This window comes from Crocuta crocuta, unplaced genomic scaffold (genome assembly GCF_008692635.1).
Source record: "Crocuta crocuta isolate KB4526 unplaced genomic scaffold, BGI_CrCroc_1.0 scaffold830, whole genome shotgun sequence".
NCBI classification, from domain to species: domain Eukaryota; kingdom Metazoa; phylum Chordata; class Mammalia; order Carnivora; family Hyaenidae; genus Crocuta; species Crocuta crocuta.
The window spans coordinates 837,638-851,845 of record NW_027531513.1 but is presented as its reverse complement, the minus strand read 5'-3'; the positions used below and the strand labels follow the sequence as shown (position 1 = coordinate 851,845).

At 40.7% G+C, this 14,208-nt stretch overlaps 1 protein-coding gene across 2 annotated transcripts in view; it reads left to right on the top strand.

Moving 5' to 3' along the window:
* The window catches only part of ASB3 (ankyrin repeat and SOCS box containing 3), a 117,120-nt gene that overhangs the window by 710 nt on the left and 102,202 nt on the right, over positions 1-14,208 (top strand). The window lies entirely within an intron of this gene.

The window sequence follows — 14,208 nt, the reverse complement described above, 5'->3', positions numbered from 1 at the left end:
ATTTGTTTTTTAAATATTTATTTTTGAAAGAGGGAAAGACAGCGTGAGTGGAGGAGGGGCAGAGAGAGAGACACAGAATTTGCAAAGGCTCCAGGCTCTGAGGTGTTAGCACAGAGCCCCATGTCGGGCTTGAACTCAGGAACCACTAGATCTTGACCTGAGCCAAAGTCTGCCGCTTAACGGACTGAGCCCCCCAGGCGCTGCGTTGATAAGTTTCCTTATGAGAAGTTCAGGGCCAAGAGAATGGGAGGTTATGAACTCATATGAGGTTGAGACACGTCTGATTGCATTCAGAGTAAAACAAAAAAATTTTAAATTCCCCTCCCCATGCCATTGTTTTCATTTCCAATATACTAGGTTATACAGTGGTAAGCTATAGAGCACCTAGAATTGTTTTTCTGGAGGTGGGTAAAGCTAGACTCCCCTAACTCCTCACATTTGAACCAAATTAAAAAAAAAAAAAGCAGGAATGGCTATTTTTCATCTGAAAAATTTTCTTTTTCTTTTAAAACATAAGGAATGCACAGTATCAAAGAAAATTATGTTGCTCCAGAATGGGGGTCTTGTTTATTCATTTGTTTATTATTTATTAGTGCTTAATATGTACCAGACGAGTGGGTTTGGTAAAGTAATAGGAAATAAGTTGGTCTCTGTCTTCTGTCCCATATGGTCTAGCAAGAGAGATGACACAAATAATTGCAACCTGTTGTGATAATAAAATAGCAGTTAACATTTACTTATTTATTTTGTGGTAGGCACTAGTGTAAGTACTTTACATATACTTTGAAGCAGGTACTGTATGTTATACAGTAGTAGAGATGTAAAAGGAGAGATATGAAGTAGGAAGTGAGGAACCCTGGGTTTGGACAGGAAAGACTTTCTAGGAGAGGTGACTGTGGAACTGGAGCTTTAAGGATGTATAGGAGTTCAGCAGGCAGATGGGGAATTGCATTTCAAGCACAATTCTTCTTGATCATCCATTAGGACTTTTTAGTGTAGTCCAAGGGCAGGATAAGATGGATTCATGAGTAGAAGATTGCTACTGCCGAGGAACAGAGGCCATCCGTTCCATTCATGAAGGAACATAAGGCAGGCTGAGGGCCATGTACAAACTAGGACACCCCTTCCCCCCAGGTGGGATAGGTATGATATTTCTTGGAACTCCCAGCTACTCAAAAACAGGAAAGCAGGAAAGCTCAAATAACAAATGGTTATAGTGATAAAAGTCCCTACCAGTTTGTAAGGAAAAGGCCATCCTGTCCATGGCCTAAAGAGAACTCCCCACTCCCTTAATGTTAATGCTTTGCTGGAGAGAAAAGCAACCTTAGTTTGAAAATAGCTAGGCCTCCAGTAATCTATGAGTCTTTAGCATATGAAAGTCTCTTTGGGAACTTCCCTTTTGACTATACTTCCCCCAAGTCCTTGGTAGATAACCAGTCATTCACAGCCCCACTGCAGCTCTTTCTGCGTCCTGTCCCTGTGCTTTAATAAAATCACCTTTTGCACCAAAGACATATTCCAAGAATTCTTTCTTGGCTGTCAGCTCTGAGCCCCCATCACCCCATAACCTCATCAATATGTTCTGCAGAAGTGTTTGAGTTTTATCCAGTAGGTCAGAATTTTTGGAGAGTTTTTGCATTGGAGTCACCCAATGTGATTCCTATTTCTCAAGTATATAAAGATTAATTCCAGATGGATTAAAGATTTAAATGAATCACACACAAAAAAGAAAAAACAATGTAAGAAAATTTAGGGGAATAATTAGGTAATCCTTGTGAGTAAAATAGGAAGTCCTTCTGTCATGAAAGAAAAAGACAGGCCAGGGCACCTGAGTTAAGCATCTGACTTCAGCTCAGGTCATGATCTCACAGTTCATGAGTTTGAGCCCCATATCAGGCTCTGTACTGACAGCTTAGAGCCTGGAACCTGCTTTGGATTCTGTGTCCCCCTCTCTTTCTGCCCCTCCGCTGCTCTCATTCTGTCTCTCAAAAAATTAATAAACATAAAACAAAACACGGGCACCTGGCTGGCTCTGTTGGTAGAACATGTGATTCTTGATCTGAGTTGTGAGTTTGAGCCCCGCTTGGGCTGTAGAGACTACTTAAAATAAAGTCTTAATAAAAAGAAAAGAAAAGGGGCGCCTGGGTGGCTTAGTCAGTTAAGCGTCTGACTTTCGCTTAGGTCATGATCTCACGGTTCGTGGGTTTGAGCCCCGCGTCGGGCTCTGTGCTGATTGCCAGCTCAGAGCCTGGAGCCTGTTTCGGAGTCTGTCACTCCCTTTCTCTCTGACCCTCCCCTGCTCACGCTGTCTCTCTCTCTCTCTCTCCTAGAAATAAATAAAACATTAAAAAAGAAAAGAAAAAGACATATTTAAATAAAGATGAAAAATACTTGTAAGGCTCTGGTTTAGTCTCTGGGGCTATAATAATGGAATTTGGCTCAATAGAGCTTATGTTCAAGTAAGGGGGTATTTAAATAAATAATACATAAATAAACTCTTTGGTGCTGGAGTTTTGAGGTGATGGTGGGGAGTTCAGAGCCTACAGCCAAGAAAGAATTCTTGAAGATGTCTTTGGTACAAAAAAGGTGATTTTATTAAAGCTTGGGGACCGGAACCGTCAGCAGAAAGAGCTGCCCTGGAGTTGTGACAGGTAACTGATTTAAAAAAAATTTTTTTTTTTAATTTATTTATTTTTGAGAGAGAGAGAGTGTGAGTAGTGGAGGGACAGAGAGGGAGGGAGACACAGAATCCGAAGCAGGCTTCAAGCTTCAACACATAGCCTGCCCCAGGGCTGGAACCCACACACTTTGAGTTCATGACCTGAGCTGAACTCGGTCACCCAACCAACCCAGCCACCCAGATGCCCCAGATAAGTGATTATATACTCTCAGATTGGGAGGGGGTTTAAGATAGACTAAGTGTTTAAGGTGTTTTGGAAGCAAGGTTTCCAGGACCTTGAGGGGTAGGTGTTATTAGGAAAACACCATTTCTTAGCATTTAGTAAAATCTCAGTCATGAGACCTTTCAGATGTGTATCAGGGGGCCGTAAGCTTGGAGTACGTTTGCCAGCATGTATCTTGGGGGAGTTGAGATCAAGGAAGTTTACAAAGGAATTTTCATATGTTGAAGTAAACTTACGGGATTCTAGGGGGTCAGAATAATGTTAAGCCAAGATTCCCTTTTGGCCCTAGCAAAGTGTCATCATCAAGGCACCTGAGCTTCTAGAGGGAGGTCACTCTGCCTGTTTTGAGGACTTGTCAGTGGGCTTTAGGCAGTAAGGGAATTTACTTTTTCCTTTGCCTTAGTTTCCCTCATCTTGCCTCATGCTCCCTCATCACCTGGTACTGGTAAATGTTGCTTAGAAACTAGGGTTATGTGAAAGAGAATACGTGTTGGGTGTGCTGCTTAGGTAGATGGTCAGAGTAAACTGCCAGGAAGTAACATTTGTGTAACTTGAAATGGTGAGGAAGAAGCCACACAAAAGTTTCCAGGGAGAGGCCCTGAGGCAGGGATGAATATGGTATGTTGGAGGGATAGAAGGAAGGCCAGTGTGGGTAGAGTATAAGAGGGACATAGTAGGCGATGATTGAGAGTCAGGAAGAGGCCAGCTGGACATGGACCTGTAAGCAGGAGAGTGACAGGGCCTGACGCCCATTTGTGAAGATCATTATGGCCACTGTGTGGAAAATTATAGGGGATGTTACGGGCTGAAGTATGTTCCTCAAAAAGATATGCTCGAGTTCTAACTCTTGGAACCTTGTGGGTGTGGATTTATTTGGAAATAGGGCCTTTGCAGATATAATCAAGTTAAGATGAGGTCAGATTGAATTAGGGTGGGTCCTAATCTACTGACTACCCTCTTTATAATAAGAGGGAAATTTGGACACAGGCAAGACATACAGAGAGAATACTAATACTCTGTGAAGATGGAGGGAGAGTGGAGTATACATCTCCAAGCTCAGGAACACCCACATTTGCCTGCAACCACCAGAAGTTAGGAAGAGGGGAGGAAGGATCCTCCCCAAGGGCTTTCAGAGAGAGCATTGTCCTATGGACACCTTGATTTCAGACTTAACCCCCAGAATATGAAACAGTACACTTCTGTTGTTTTAAGTTCCGTGGTTTGTAGTAAGTTGTTTTATACGGGGCAAATATGGCAACAGGGAGACCATTTAGGAAGCTGGTAGCAGTAGAGAATGAATGAGGAAAAGTGGCCGAATGTGGAATACATTTTTCAGTAGAGCATCTTTAACTTGCTGGTAGGTTAGATGTGACATGTTCTTAGAAAGGTGAAATAATGATATTTTTTATGAGGAACTGGTGGTACAGTTTATGGAAAGAGGGAAGAATAGAATGTGGACTGATGGGAACCATGTGTGTTTATTTTTATTTATTTATTTAAAAATTTTTTTAATGTTTTATTTATTTCTGAGAGAGAGAGAGCATGAGCAGGAGAGGGTCAGAGACAGAGAGAGAGACACACACAGAATCTGAAACAGGCTCCAGGCTCTGAGCTGGCAGTCAGCATAGAGCCCGATGTGGGGCTTGAACCCACGAACTTTGAGATCATGACCTGAGCCGAAGTCAGACACTTAACCGACTGAGCTACCCAGGCACCTCTATTTTTTTTTTTTTGAAGTAATTTCAAATTTACAGAAAAGTCACAAGAATCAAACACAAATTTCCCAGTTGTTAACATTTTACTGAATATGTATTTAATGACAATAATTTATGGATCCAGAATTCTGTTTTGGACATGTTTTTTGTTTTTTTTTTTAATGTTTATTTATTTCTAGGAGACAGAGAGAGAGACAGCGTGAGCAGGGGAGGGTCAGAGAGAGAGGGAGTCACAGACTGAAACAGGCTCCAGGCTCTGAGCTGGCAGTCAGCACAGAGCCTGATGCGGGGCTCGAACCCACGAACTGCGAGATCATGACCTAAGCGAAAGTCGGACGCTTAACCAACTAAGCCACCCAGGCACCCCTGTTTTGGACATGTTAAGTTATAGATATTGACATCCAAGTGGAGCTAACAGGTTGGTTAAGTAAGTCTGAAGCTTAGTGGGGAGGTCAGGGCTGGAGTTAGAAATTTCATTGTTATTAGCATGCAGAGGTTATGTTAACAGTTAACAAGGAGGTTAAAGCCATGGGTTCTGGCTGAGATTGTCTCTGGGAAAAAATGAGGATAATAAAGGGAAGAAAAGGGTCATTGCAACAATTAAATACTGAACCGCATTGAAGACTTAACAAAATGGACTCAGAAGGTGTGCCCATTGAAGTAGAAAGAAAACTAGGAAACTGGGATGTCAAGAAGGTCAAGAGAAGTGTTTGAAGGAGGGAGTTACCAAATAGCTGAATTAAGTTGAGGATACGTTAGTAACCACAGAATTTGGCAGCATGGAGGACAAGCAGAGGGGAAAAAAGCTTGACTGGATCGGATTGAAGTGCAGGGCTTGCTAGGTTTTACATGAAATCAAAAAAACAATGTGTTTTTGCATTTTAGGAGAGTATAGACCAGAGTTTCTCAGTCTTGGCATTACTAACATTTAGGGCCAATGATCCCAAATTATGAGAGGCTGTGTTGTGGATTGTATGATGTTTAGTGGTATTCCTGTTGATGGGGTTTTTGGGTTGATGGTGGAGTGATCCTGAGTCTTCGGCAAAAAAGAATTCTTCAAGACATCTTTGGTGCAAAAATGTGATTTTATTAAAGCATGGGGACAGGACCTGTGGGCAGAAAGAGCTGCCCTGGGGTTGTGACAGGTAACTGATTATATAACCTTAAGTTGGGAAGGGGTTTGGAATAGAGTAGGTCTCTAAGTATTTTGGAAGCAAGGTTTCCAGGGCCTTGAGGGGCTAGCTCCTGTTAGGAAAATGCCACTTATTACAGTGTAGTAAAGCCTCAGTCATGAGACCCTTCAGATGTGTATCAGGGGCCATGAGCTTGGAATATGATTGCCACCATGTATCTTGGGGGAGTTGAGATCATGGAAGTTTCCGAAGGAATTTTTACATGTTAAAGTAAACTTAGAGGATCCTGGGGGTCAGGATATTAAGCCAAGATTCCTTTTCACTCTGCCTGCTTCAAGGACTTGTCAAAGGGCTGTAGGCAGTAAGGGAATTTAATTTTTAGTTTGCCTTAGTTTCCCACATCACCATGGCAAGCACTTAAACCCCTTTCCTTTGTTCTTGAGTAGCCAGGAGTATCCGAGAAATATCACACATATTCCACTTGAGGGGAGGGAGGTGGGGGCGCTGTTAGCCTGCACTGTACCCTCAGCTTGCCTTAATGCTCCCCTCATCACCTGGTTTGTGTTGCATTGCATGCTACTAACAGTCCCTTCCCACTCATGTGTGATAACCAGAAATGTGTGCAGGTACTGCCAAATATCCCTTGGCAGGAAAAATGGCCCCTGACTGAGAACTGCTGGTTTAGACTCTTAAATGAAAACTGTGAATATTCATGATAAATTGTTAGGCTATAGCATTTTGTTGCTGATTGAGATGATGTTTAGGGGCAAGCAGGGGACCTTCCTAGCACTGCAAAAATGTGTCAGAGGAGTGAATACCTACTTTGCTTATAATTCAGATGGTACTGTTTGCACTGTGTTTTTGCTTATTCATAAGTCACTTAATCTTACCTTGCACTAATGTCATTATTATATACATTGCTCATCATCGTACAGGATTTAAATATAAATATGTAGAAGATTGTTCTCAGTCTGTGTTAACCCTATCAATAGCCTAGAAATTGTTATTTTGAAAAAAATAGTCAATACTGCTTCATTGAATAGTCTTTTGACCTTTTCTCATATATAGTATAGATTATGTAATTTTAAATTTCAGTTTTAACTTGTGATTCATGAATTATGGAAAAGTCTTCTTTTGTTTGGCAAAGCTACCTTTTTCTGCATATAAGAGAGTTAATCTTAATGCAATAATTTTCAATGAGTTGCAGAACTGCAGATCTGGGGAGGGAACAAGAAAGTTGTGCAGTTATTCATCTAACAAGTACGGTTTTGGAGCACTGTCCTAAGTACTGAGGGTGCTATAGAATGATGTAGATGCAGATAAAGCCCATTAAAATGTCACCACCTGGAAAAGGAGATAGGACTTGTACATAACTAATTATACTAAAAGTGAGAAGTGTTAGAGAAGTACAGTACAGGTAAAGTATTGTGGACATTCAAATGAGGGAGTGATTACCTCTAGCAGGGGATGAGAAAAAGGAAGGGTAGAAACTAATAAAATAGTCCTGGCATTTGTGTTGGACCTTAACAGATGGTAGGATTTGGATTTATAGAGCTGAGAAAGGCCTATTCGAAGTGGATAAAAGAACATGAGCCCAAGACTTAACTGAGGTCAAAAGTAATTTGGTTTGAGTACAGGAAGAAAGCTTGGGAATGACATAAGGAGTTTAAGATGTGGCAAGGGTGACATTTCACCCTGGTGGGAAAAGGAGTTTTAAAAAAATTTAATTTGAGAGAGAGAGAGCATGTGTGCTCAAGCAGGCTGAGAGAGAGAGGGAGAGAGAATCCCAAGCAGGCTCTGCACTGTCAGCACAGAGCCTGACTTGGGGCTTGAGCCCATGAACTGTGAGATCATGACCTCTGAGGCAAGATCAAGAGTTGGATGCATAACCAACTGAGCCACCCAGGTACCCCAAAAGGATGTTTTAACTAATAAATACTGTGAGTATAATTTGCTATCCACATATAAGAAAACCAACTAGATCCCCCTTCATAAAATATACAGAAAGTAAATTGTAAAGGGGTTTAAGATGTATACCTATATGAAGATATTAGGAGAATATTTATGTAACTGGAATAGAGATGACGTTTTTTAGTAAGATAGGAAATCCAGATGCTATAAAAGGAAAGATAGACCTGCTATAATAAATGTTTTAAATTTAGTAGTTTCTCTTAAAATTGTACAAACCTTTGGCTTAGTGATTTTACTTTTTGGATTTTCTCCTTTAAAAACAAAAGCCCTGGGGTACCTGGATGGCTCAGTCAGGTTGAGCATCTGACTTCGCCTCAGGTCTTGATCTTGCAGTACATGAGTTCAAGCCCTGCATTGATTGGGCTCTGTGTTGACAGCTTGGAGCCCGGAGCCTGCTTCAAATTCTGTGTTTCCCTCTCACTCTGCCCTTCCCCTGCTCATGCTCTGTCTGTCTCTTTCAAAAATAAATAAAGATAAAACTTTTTTTTTTTAAATCCTAGGGTGCCTGGGTGGCTCAGTTGGTTAAGTGTCCATCTCTTGATTTTGGCTCAGGTCATGATCTCATAGTTCATGATATCTAGCCCCATGTTGGGCTCTGTGCTGACAGTGTGAAGCTTGCTTGGGATTCTCTCTCTCCCTCTCTCTCTGCCCTCCCCTCCCTCCTTCCCTGTGTTCTTTGTTCTCTCTCAAAAATAAACTTAAAAATATATTCAGAAAGAAAAGCCTTAATACATAAGGATGTATGTATAAAGGTAGTATTCACTGTGGCTTTATCTATAGTGGCAAAAAATCTCTGGATATCTGAATTCCCACCAATGAGGCTGTGGCTGAATAAATAATTATATAGAAACTGAGACTGAATAGTGAGAGATGCCTGGGTGGCTCGGTTGCTTCTGCTCAGATCATGATCTTAATGTTCATAGGTTGGAGCTCCCGTGTTGGCCTCTGTGCTGACAGCTCCGAGCCTGGAGCCGGCTTCAGATTCTGTGTCTCCCTCGCTTTCTGCCTTTCCCCTGCTTGTACTCTGTCTCTCTCTATCAAAAATAAGTAGGGGTGCCTGGGTGACCCAGTTGGTTAAGCATCCAACTTCGGCTCAGGTCGTGATCTCACAGTTCGTGGGTTTGAGCCCCGCGTCGGGCTCTGTGCTGACAGCTCCGAGCCTGGAGCCGGCTTCAGATTCTGTGTCTCCCTCTCTCTGACCCTCCCTTGCTCATGCTGTCTCTCTCTCTCTCGTTCTCAGAAATAAATAAAACATTAAAAAAATTAAAAGTAAATGGTAGGGGCGCTTGGGTGGCTCAGTCGGTTAAGCATCCGACTTCAGCTCAGGTCATGATCTCAGTTTGTGGGTTCGAGCCCCACGTTGGGCTCTGTGCTGACAGCTAGCTCAGAGCCTGGAGTCTGCTTTACATTCTGTATCTCCCTCTCTGACCCTCCCCTGCTCACGCTGTCTCTCTCTCTCTCTCTCTCTCTCTTAGAAATAAATAAATAAATAACATTAAAAAGAAAAGTAAATGTTAAAAAAAAAGTAAAAAAAAATAGTGAGATGTTAGGAGCAGAGGCTTAGGAGTTAGGCTAGTTAGATTCTGATGACAGCTCTGCTACCTAACCATATGTCGACCTTGGGAGTGTTACTTAATCTCTTCAGAACTCTTATCCTTCAGATGGAGAAAATAAGTAGTAAGCTGTAAGAACTAATGATGATTCACTTTTATTATATATCCTGTTTATGTAACAGATGTATCCAGGCTCTATTGTAAGCACTTTATATTAACTTATTTGATTTATTCCTCATAATAACCCAAAAGTCAGGCTTTATTGTTTCCCCCATTTTTCTGTTGAGGAAACTGTGACACGAAGTAATACTGTCTTCTAATGTAATCCACACATATAAAATTATATGTTTATGCCATGCTGTAAAATATGTCATAATAAAACTATAAAGTTTTTTTCAGTTGAAATTTTTATGAATCACAAGTGAGAACCAAACAGTTTTGCTTTGAGTTAAAAGTTACCCCAAATTTCTTTATTGTTTCTCATTTAGACATAAAAAGGGCAAAACCAGTAGAAACAATGGCCTTTGCTCAGCTGAACAGCTGGTGTGGAGTGTGAGTCTGAGGTTGTGCAAGACTAATTACTCCAGAGGCTGCCGAAGAACGTCATTGCCCTTTCCTCTTCATTTTCAACACTGGCTTTTCCCCCTCCCTTCTTTGAATATAATTTATTCCGCAGTAATAAGAAAGAAGACCTAGGAGAACTAGGATGCACATTTTGGGAAAGATAAAGGAAAAGAAAAGCTTTTGGCCTTTAGACATTTTTGGTTAAAATATAACACACACAGGTGACAGAATGCCAGCAAACACACAGGTGCAAATGTGAATATTCTATTTGTTTCTTAGGCACAGGAGGAAAAACGGAAAGTAGAAATTTGATTTCAAGCCAAGCTCGCATGATTCTTTTTTTAATCCCATGCTTTATATTTTTAAGGTTTTCTAAGAAATTTCTACAAGAATAAATTAAAAAAGATTTTTTTAAGCTTATTTATTTTGATGTGGAGGGAGAAAGGTCAGGATAGAGGGAGAGAGAGAATTCCAAGCTGGTTCCGTGCTGTCAGTGCAGAACCTGATGCAGGGCTTGATCTCACAAAGTGTAAGATCATGACCCGAGCTGAAATCAGGAGTCGAATGCTTAACCAGCTGAACCACCCACACGTCCTGTACAAGAATGAATTTTTAAAACTCCAAGCATGCAACAACACCTGTGTACAACAATACCTATGTTGTATTCTTGCCAAGCCTAAGAAAATAATCAAATCCAAAATGTGCACCTTCAAGACCAATGGCCTGGACATTGAAAGAAGTCAATGACTAAGAATAAGCAGACTCCTGTATAACCTAAGATGTATATTACTATCACATCTTAGGAAAATAGCAATGATTTCAATTTTTACTGTTTATTTACCTTTATTTCCTTTCCAATCAAAGTTCATGACTTGTATTTGATTGTTGTCTTAAAGTCTACAATAACAGTCCTCCTTTGCCGTATATTTTAGGGCTCACTATTGTTTTTTCTACCATGAAAGAAACTAACTGCTGCCAATTAAACTTCTTTCGTGCTATCTAGTTTCATGTGTACTAAACTTGCTCATTTTTTTAAATGTTTATTTGTTTTTGAGAGAGAGTGAATGCCTGAGCAGGGGAGGGACACAGAGAGGGAGACAGAGGACCCAAAGCGGGCTCCTCACTGACAGCAGAGAGCCTGACATGGGGCTCAAACTCATGAACTGTGAGATCATGACCCAAGTCAAAGTCAGACATTCAGCCAACACAGCCACCCAGGCGCCCCTCTAGTTGCTCACTTTTCATGGGTGCAGTGCCTTCTTGAATTTCTTTTAGGATAGCACTTATAAATATAAACATTTATCTTTGTTCCCAGAAATAGCAGTACTTCCTTCAGGTTAGTTGTGTATTTTCATCCTTTTCTCTTGTGGCCTGTGCTTTCTCTTAAAAAAAAAAAAAAAAGATTCTTGAGCTCTTTGTAAATGAGCATGGTATCAATTGCTGGGCCTCACTTTAGGGTCCACGGATGAAATGCAGGAAAAGAGCTGCTTCTCTCCTCTCTGCCTCCAGCCTATGGCCAAATAAGGAAGGCTTTCTTAGGGAGCATGAAGATGCTCTACTGGTTTCAGGGTAAATTGTTCAGTTAAGAAAAACAAATCTGGTTTTAGCTAGAAACCAACATAGTTGCTGATAGACTTTCTCTGTGTAAAGGAATAGGGTGAGAGGTTTGGCTTGGCTTTTGCGTATACATATTTTAATTATCCTGATTTTAATCCTGCAGCCCCCCCTCCTTTCTTTCCTGTTTCATGTTTGGTAGTTCTCCAGGTTCTGCTGGCAGGAATGGCTTCTCCATGTGTAGCCTTCTTGTGCGTGTGCGTGTGCGTGTGTGTGTGTGTGCGCGCGCGCGCGCGTTTGTTCTAGACGGCAGTTTTTTCTGCACTGCCTTGATCCCCAGTGTAATCACACCTGCTTTTTCTCTTCTGGAATGAATGAATGCATTGTAGTGGAATTTTGGTAGGAACTGGAGGAAAATTATTGTCCTTAATTTGTCTTACACAGAGTAGATAATTCATAGATATTTGAATAAACCAATTAATGCTGTTGAAAAAACTGGGCAAAACGTACTTTAAATTTTAAAAATTATGGCTGTAGGATACAGTTAATTAAATGAATCCTTTTTCTATGTTTTTGAATCCTTTATCCTATTTTAGGAAACATTCTCATTGAAGTTAAATCTCATTGAGGTACAAAATGAGAAGGCTGCCATCTGTCATAATTTTTTTTTTTAAAGTCCTTAATTTTATTTTGTTCTTTTTTGGTGTTTAGCATAGTGCCTGACATGTTGTAAATATCCAATAAATGATCGTATTATTATGTTGGTTTAATTTCAACCCTTTTTGTCTCTCATTTTCATCATGCAAGAAAATGGGGATTAATATATGTAAAGTACCTGGAATAGATTTTGGTATATGGAGTATTTGCTGCATAGAGTTAATTATTATTCTTTGATCCATGAACAACTTTATTTTTTTCTATGAGTGTTTCTCTGATATTAATTAGTTTTGATTAATAATTTGCCATTCTGTATTCTACTTGTATTTAAAAAAATATTTTTAATGTTTATTTTTTGAGAGAGAGAAAGAGACAGAGCGTAAGCAGGGGAAGGGCAGAGAGAGAGAGAGAGGGAGACATAGAATCTGAAGCAGCCTTCAGGCTCTGTCTGATCTGTCAGCAAAAAGCCTGACACAGGGCTCAAACACATGAACCATGAGATCAAGACGTGAGCTGAAGTCAGACACTTAATCAACAGAGCCACCCAGGCGTCTTTATATTCTGCTTGAATTTTATGTTACAGCCTTTATGTTGAATAAAATTGACTTGCTTTTTTTTTTTTTAAGTGTGTTTGTTTGGGGGGAGGGGGCAGAGAGAGAGACTCTCAAGCAGTCTCCTCAGAGACTGATGTGGGCCTCGAAGTCAGAAACTGAGATCATGACCTGAGCTGAAATCTGGAGTCGGCCTATTTACTGACTGAGCTACCTAGGCGCCCCTTGGTTTGCCCCTTGTATATCTCTCTACCAAATGTGTCTTTTTTTCTTTTTAATGTTCATTTATTTATTTAGGGGGGAGTGCGGGGAGAGAGAGAGAGAGAGGTCACAAGCAGGGGAAAGGCAGAGAGAGAGACAGAGACACAAAGAATCTGAAGCAGGCTCCAGGCTTCAAGCTGTCAGCGGAGGGCTTGAACCCACAAACCATATCAGGACCTGAGCTGAAGTCAGATGCTTAGCCTACTGGGCTACCCAGGCATGCCAAATGTGGTTTTTGATAGCTGGTACCTATCCTTTTTATTTTGGTAGTCTTGTTGCATAGTCACGGCTTGCCACATATCACTAGTCCCTCATTTTTCTGGGTCTTAATTGATGAGGAGGATGGTGTGACTGGAGCATGGGGCGGGGTACATTATTGGAAAGTGAGATGTGACAAATATGCTGATACCAGATTATAAATAACTGAATAACAGATTAAAGAATTTGCAGTTTGTTGGGACACCTGGGTGGCTCAGTCGGTTGAGCATCTGACCTCCGCTTGGGTCATGATCTCACAGTTTGAGGGTTTGAGCTCCCTGTGCTGACAGCTTGGAGCCTGGAGCTGCTTCAGATTCTGTGTCTCCGTTGCTCTCTGCCTCTCCCCACTCACGCTCTCTCTCTCAAAAATAAATAAACATTAAAAAATTTTCTTAAAAAAAGAATTTGAAGTTTGTTTAGCATGCTGTGGAAGGCATTCCTGATTATTGATCAGATTAGTTCCCTATTTTACAAAGATAATTGAGTGCACAGTAGAGAATGTAGTATTGGAAAGAAGAAAAGAGATTGGAGGTTAGGTAGAAGATGGCTCCAGATATATTATAAGGCTCCCCTACAATGAAATGTTCTGCTCTTTTGGCCTTAGTGATATCAGATGCTTGCATCAGAGTCGTAAAGGATGAAACAATCTTTGGGTTAAATCAGGAAGGGATCATTGGAAACTTGACACTACACTAATTATGTGAGTATAGCAAGAGTAAAAGTAGATTGGAGGCGTATTAAGAGGAGTTGATAAGGAAGTAGAACATTATAGTTAAAAAAAATTCTGTGTTTTACACACACACACACACACACACACACAGAGGAATATCACTCAGCCATAAAATAGAATGAAATCTTGTCATTTGCAGGAATATGGGAGCTAGAGTATTATGCTAAGCAAAATAAGTCAGAGAAAGACAAATATCGTATGATTTCCCTCATGTGGAATTTAAGAAATAAGACTAGATGAACATAGGTGGAAAAAAGAGGCAAACCATAAACAGACTATTAACTCTACAGAACAAACTGAGGGTTTTGGGAGAATTGGTGGCTGGGGGAATGGGTTAAATGCATGTTTAAGGAGGTGC